Source organism: Neopelma chrysocephalum, unplaced genomic scaffold (assembly GCF_003984885.1).
Source record: "Neopelma chrysocephalum unplaced genomic scaffold, ASM398488v2 Primary Assembly neopelma1_24, whole genome shotgun sequence".
NCBI classification, from domain to species: Eukaryota; Metazoa; Chordata; class Aves; order Passeriformes; family Pipridae; genus Neopelma; species Neopelma chrysocephalum.
Window position 1 is genome coordinate 48944314 of NW_020897693.1, and position 6218 is coordinate 48950531.

A 6218-nucleotide genomic window follows, 5' to 3' on the forward strand; every position below is an offset into this window, starting at 1 on the left:
TCTATTCTTTCAGGTTTTCACAGCTCAAGGTTTTCACAGACTGTACCAGCAGTCTACAAACCCATCCTGAATCACAAATGTAGTGGGTTTCTGTGGCTGGGTTTTGGTAGCGGGGGGGAGGGAAACAGGGGTGGCTTCTGTTAGAAGCTGCTAGAAGCTTCCCCTGTTCCGTGGAGCCAATGCCAGCCGGCTCCAGGACGGACTTCCTGCCACTGGCCAAGGCTGAGCCAATCAGGAGTGATAGTAACGCCTCTGTGATATCTGTGATAACATATCTAAGAACAGAAGGTTGTTGCGCAGAAGAAATTCCAGCCAGGGAAGAGCAGAGTGAAAATATGGGAATAACAAAGTAGACCCCAAGGACAGTGCAGAAGGAGGGGCAGGAGGTGCTCCAGGTGCCAGAGCTGAGGTTCCCCTGCAGCCCCTGGTGCAGACCATGGTGAGGCAGCTGTGCCCCTGCAGCCCATGGAGGAGCACCGGGGTGCAGAGACCCACCTGCAGCCCATGGAGGAGCCCATGCTGGAGCAGGTGGATGCATGAAGGAGGCTGTGACTCTGTGGGAGGCCCAGGATGGAGTGGGGTCCTGCTGGAGACCTGCAGCCCATGGAGAGGGAAGCCTGTGCTGGAGCAGGTTTTTCCAGGGTAGGACTTGTGGCCCCTGTGGGGGACCCACGTCAGTACAGCTCATTGGTGAAGGACTGCACCCCATGGAGGAGTGACCCACGGGACAGCAGTTTGGGAAGAACTGCTGCCCGAGGGATGGACTCACGCTGGAGAGGTCCATCAAGGACTGTCTCCTGTGGGAGGGACCCCACAGGAGCAGGGGAAGGACTCCTCTCTCTGAGCAGCAGCAGAAACAACAACTGACCATAACCCCCATTCCCTATCCCCCTGCACTGCTGTGGGGGAGGAGGGAGAACATGGAAGGAAGGAGGGGTGTGGGGAAGGTGTTTTTAAGAGTGTTCTATTTCTCACTCTTTGGCTCTTATCCTGTTAGTAATAAATATAAGTACTATCCCCACTTTGAGTCTGTTTTGCCCGTGAAGGTAATCAGACACTGACCTCTCTCAGCTCTTATCTCTACTCACGAATCCTTAGCTGGTTTTTTTTTTCTCTCTCCTCTGTCCAGTTGCAGAGGGAGAGTGAGAGAGAGCATCTTTAGTTGGTACCTGGTATCTGGCCAGGGTCAACACACTAGTCTTTTTGGTGGCCCATATGGGAAAGTCATGAGGATTTTGAGATAAGGACAGTGATTGGGGGAGGTAACAGGCAAAACAAGTACTGAACAATGTTAGAGAATGAAATGATCGTGGGGAATTTTTGCTGTAATTGAGGTAAAGGTAGAAGGGGTGGATTTTTTGTAAATTGTCCACTGTGTTCTGATGATGTTATTTTGATTTTTGGTGGGGGGAAGTGCAGGAAATGCTGTGAACTTGGGCTACTGAGATCACTCATTTTCTGCCACTGGCTTCCCAAGAGGCTGTGGGCAAGCCATTTTCCCATGCCTTGGTTTCCACATCTGTAAAATGGGGGCAATGGCTTCCTTTGAAACACTTTGACAACAATTGATGTAAAATACCATGTAAGAAATATTGTTAGGTATTAAAAAAAAAATTCTGCTCTTCTTCTATTTTCTGACATCATATCATATGTTTGTAGCCATATTAAAGTCAAAACAAAAGGAAGAGGGGAACTTTCAAGGAATTACTGTTCTCCTAAGGCCTCTCTGAACCCAGCTTGCAGAAAGACCTTGGAAACCCCTAGGAATGTATTTCAGAGGAAGAGATTGAACCTTATAGCAAGAAGATTGCTTGTGCAAGAAAGGGTTAAGATCTCTAATTTCTTCTACTTCTTATTTTTATCCTTGTAAGAATCATAATCATCAAGAATAAATTACACCTGAAAAGTCAACAGTGAGGAACATCACAGTGGGAGCATCTCAATGCAAGCCAGTCCCTGAATCCAAACCATAGCAAGTGGAGGCCACTGAGAGGTAACAACAGCTTTATACTAGTCAGGGAACACCTGTCTGCATAAACAAGTGACTAACTCTCTCCCCGTTTGAGTTATACATCCTGTCACTCACCTCCAGCCATACATCTTCATATGTTCAAAAATATCTTGTATTGCAGATATCGACTCTGTGCTTACACTTCCGATGGTTACCTTGAAAGTGTATGGGGCACAGTTTTTAAACAACAACTTCCCCCTCAAAAAAAAACCCTTTAAGTATTAAGAGCACACAAGAGGAAATATCAGGTCTTCTGGAGCATTCATTGAAATCCCTGTTTCCAGTATAATAATGACCAATAAATGAAATTCCAACTACAAAGAAAATCAAGACTTAAAAAACTAACATAGTTCCATATCAGCCTGCCAGCAACAAAAGAAATGAAAAACTCGGAGTTCTTATGTGACCCAAGACACAGAGGTAAGATAGTTTTTGGATTTGACTTAAAATTCTAAACCCTGTGCCATCAAAATACAGCTTCTCTTTCTAGGCTAATGAGAAGCATGCCTATTTTTAGCATGTCAGTAAGCAGATGGAAATGAAAGCCTGTATTGTGCTGGTCCCCAAACATCAGCAGCTTTCCCAATAAAACAAAAGGTGGAGTAGCAGAGCACTGAAAACAGCTTCACAGTTAATTGCAAGTTAATTGATTCAACTGGATCATCAGAATTGGGCTGCTGTATTCAATCTCTGTTCCCTGCCCTACCTAAATGGTTCCGGCTGCTTACTGAGCCTTTGGAGCTTTCCCCAGCATGATAGTCCTTGTCTGCTTGCATGGAGATGTGTGTGTATCTATGTATGTATTCACCAGAAGGGAGGGTTTGCACTTTCTGAGGAGAAATTCCACACAGAGATTTCTTTTTAAAATATACCCATTTTAAAGCTCATTTAAAAAGTATCAGCAATGTAAGTTACAGCTGCCTTGAAGTTATACCAAAGCTTTAATCTTCCTATGAGCATGGATTTCCCTACACAGTCTCCAAAGTATAATCTTTGGAGATACATTATTATAAGCCTATTTATCATTCAAAGCATATTTGCTGTTTCTTGTGTAGTACTACTTGTTAGTAGGATTTTTAAAAATAAGACTTTCCTTGACACAAACCCTGTAGCAATTTAGATGAGCACTCTGATTTAAAAAAAAAAGCTTCCTAATTAATAGTCTTGCTGATTCTCCCAATAGCTTAATTAAAATAAACAAGCAGCAGAATTTTAACATGAGCATTTCTAATAAGATTTTTTTTTAATCAGCTCCTTTTACTCCTAATATTTCTAGCAGAAAGTGGCTTATTTCTCATTAGGCTTTCTCATTTCTCATTAGGCTTTCTCATAGGGCTGAATCCCTTACTTGTCCTGTTAGGGTAATTACAGACATCTGTACAAGTTTACCACAAAGATTGTGCAGTCCTAAAGGGGATACATTAAGTTGTTTACATAAATTAAATGTAAGCCTGTTTTACCTTTGGGAAAGTGTTAGTGCTTATTTGTGCAAAAAAAAATTATGGAAACCAACAACAAATTGATCCAAGTAAACTGCAAACACAGTTAATATTAATTTTCTATTATAAGCCTTTGAGTTATTTTAACTGGTACTATTTAGCATGTAAATCAAGTGCTATTTTCTAGTCGATTTAATGTTTTTAATGTTAGCCATTCTTACTAAATTAAGACTGAAAACAAAAATCAAAGGTTTTATTTCTTTCTTTTGCGTTAGAGCCATTAGTTCAAAGTTTTACTGAGGCTGTAGTAACAGCTGGAGACTATGAGCAGTATGAACTGGTAGTTTTCAAAGATAAACTGTTCCAAATTAGAGGAGATGCTTTACAGGTATGCTATTGATTAGAGGTGGATGAATTCTCAGTTTTAATGCAGTTCCCTTAAAGAGTTTTGTCTGTGTAAATCATTGCCTAAAATTGCTGTGTCAGGAGGAAAATGGTCATTCAAAAGTATTAATTTAGCCCTTCCTGAACATAAACATGGTGTGTATACCAAATAAATCTCTGATCCTGCAATGAAAATGAAAGTCCCCATCTAGTCAACTCTGTTAAAGCTGCCGATGCCACTAATGTGTGTTTTGTTAAAGACTGGGATGGCAGGGGCTTTGTTTCTGCTTACATACAGTCCCTAAAAAAGCTGCACCTACTGTGTCATTGTTTCTGGAGCATTGAGAGTTGCTCATTGCTCCCCTTTTACCACATGGGGCTTCTGCTGCTGTTGATGGCCATTGCTTCAGAGGTTATGAAGAGAGAAATCACACAGCACCTCCAGCTACTGAGATTTAGTGTCCCAGGACACTGCTCATCCTCAAGAAATGCAATTGTCTGCAAAAGAAAGGTTCACTTCAGTCAAGCAAGCAAAACCAAGTCCTGAGCCAGCAAGTGCTGTACTAACTTTGGTAGCTCTGTCTCCAAGTATAAAACTGAGCATACACACAAGATGGGGACTTCTGCAAAGTCTTCTGCAAAAGGCTCTGAGCGAAACTGTGTAGGCAAATACTTGAGAAACTCAAGGCAAATATAAAGATTTGCTCTAGAAGAAAATTTGAGGGGCATAATAAGACTATCTTACTCATTTTAATTCTTACCAGTCATCTCCTGTGAGGCCACAGATACCTAAGCAGCTCAGCCTGTCCTCCTCCTCAGCTGCAGCTTGTTTAATTCATTAGGCTGTTTTGAAAGTTTCTGTTAGAATCCCCACCCTTCTGCATTCAAGGTAAATTGTGGCAACACAGTTTCTCTGGAATAAGTGACGCTGTCCCTGCTGTTTGAGATAGCCCCTCCACAGACCAACTGTAGCAGAGGCATCCATTTACCCCCTTGAAAGAAAAATCCCACTGAATGGCTAAGCAGCAAGGAGGAAAAAACAACCAGGTAGGGATTAACTCTACTGATAGCATTTTCTCTTCTCTTTTTTTTCACGTGTCACAAGAAGGCGGAAGGGCCAAGAGAAGTCAAAAAGGAGCCTTGTGGCCAGCAGTACTGCTTTGCTCTGGACTTGCACAGCTGCAACCATGGGGAAATGTTCCTTGTAAAGCGCTTGGAAGTATTCCTGTTGTTTACCTTAATAGGAAGGTCACTGTTATTTCTGTGTCTCTGTGGGAGTTAGCAGTAGCCAGCAGTTTTGCTAATCCATGCACCTCCTTGTCTCGTAGAGCAGGAAAATGGGACCGGGGCAAGCCATGGAGAGCCTGCTGTCAAGCATGCAGAGCCCAAATCACTGCAAAACAGTGTCTAGAAGATCTGTTCAAAAGGTGGACAGGTGCACTGAAGTTGATAAGGACTTGGGAAAGGAGAACCCCAGGGCAGACCTGAGCCTTTCTCCAACAACTGGCCTTTCTGGAAAATCACAGCAGTGTCCAGAGAATGTGTCACCTTCCCAGAAAGGTGTTTCCTCGATCTCCCAAGGACGGTCTGTCATACCAGCTCTGCTACCACAGCTGCCAGCCCCTCCACCTCTACCTCCTGGGCACAAGGTGCCTCTTCCACCCCTTTCCATGCCTGGTGTAAACACCCCATCGCTCCCACCTCCCCAGCCATGCAGCAGTCCTGGGTGCAATCATCTTACTTGTGGACGTGGAGGGCAGCATCCCCCTCAGAAGACACCAACACGGAGGATGAAGGTGTTCCACTGGCAGAAGCTCCCCTCTGACGTGGTGAGACGTACGTGCTTGTTTGAAACACTGGGCTGATCAGTTCAGGTGCTTTGCACCCAGAGGAAAACACTGATGTTGGGAGGCTAAGCCTTGACTCATTAAGTCAGGTCACACAGGTGGTCCCATTGCTTGCTCTCAGTCGTGCAAAAAATTAGTAATCATGAATAAATATAGAAGGCTGGGCCTTTGCCAATAAATGGAGGAAATAGTAGTTTGAGAAAAGCTCTGAACTGAGGCTCTGTGGCTGCTAAAATTATATTCTCTTAACCTCTCAATCTCTGTTTGTTGCTTATTAAAAGGCAGTTGTGAGTCTGCACTGATTAAGGTTTGCAAAATGCTCTGAGTGTTGTTGAGTGGAAAGATCCTTTGAACAGTTGTGCTCTGGGGTTCTTCCTAATGAACTCCTGGCACATCACCAGTGAGTAAACTCTCAGCTGAAGCTTTTGCTTTTCTTATTTATTTTTTTAACTTGCACAGCCAGAAGATGCATCAGCCAAGATCTGGGACTGAAAATTCTTGTCAGTAGGGCCTGGGGAACATGTACCCTCAGCATAG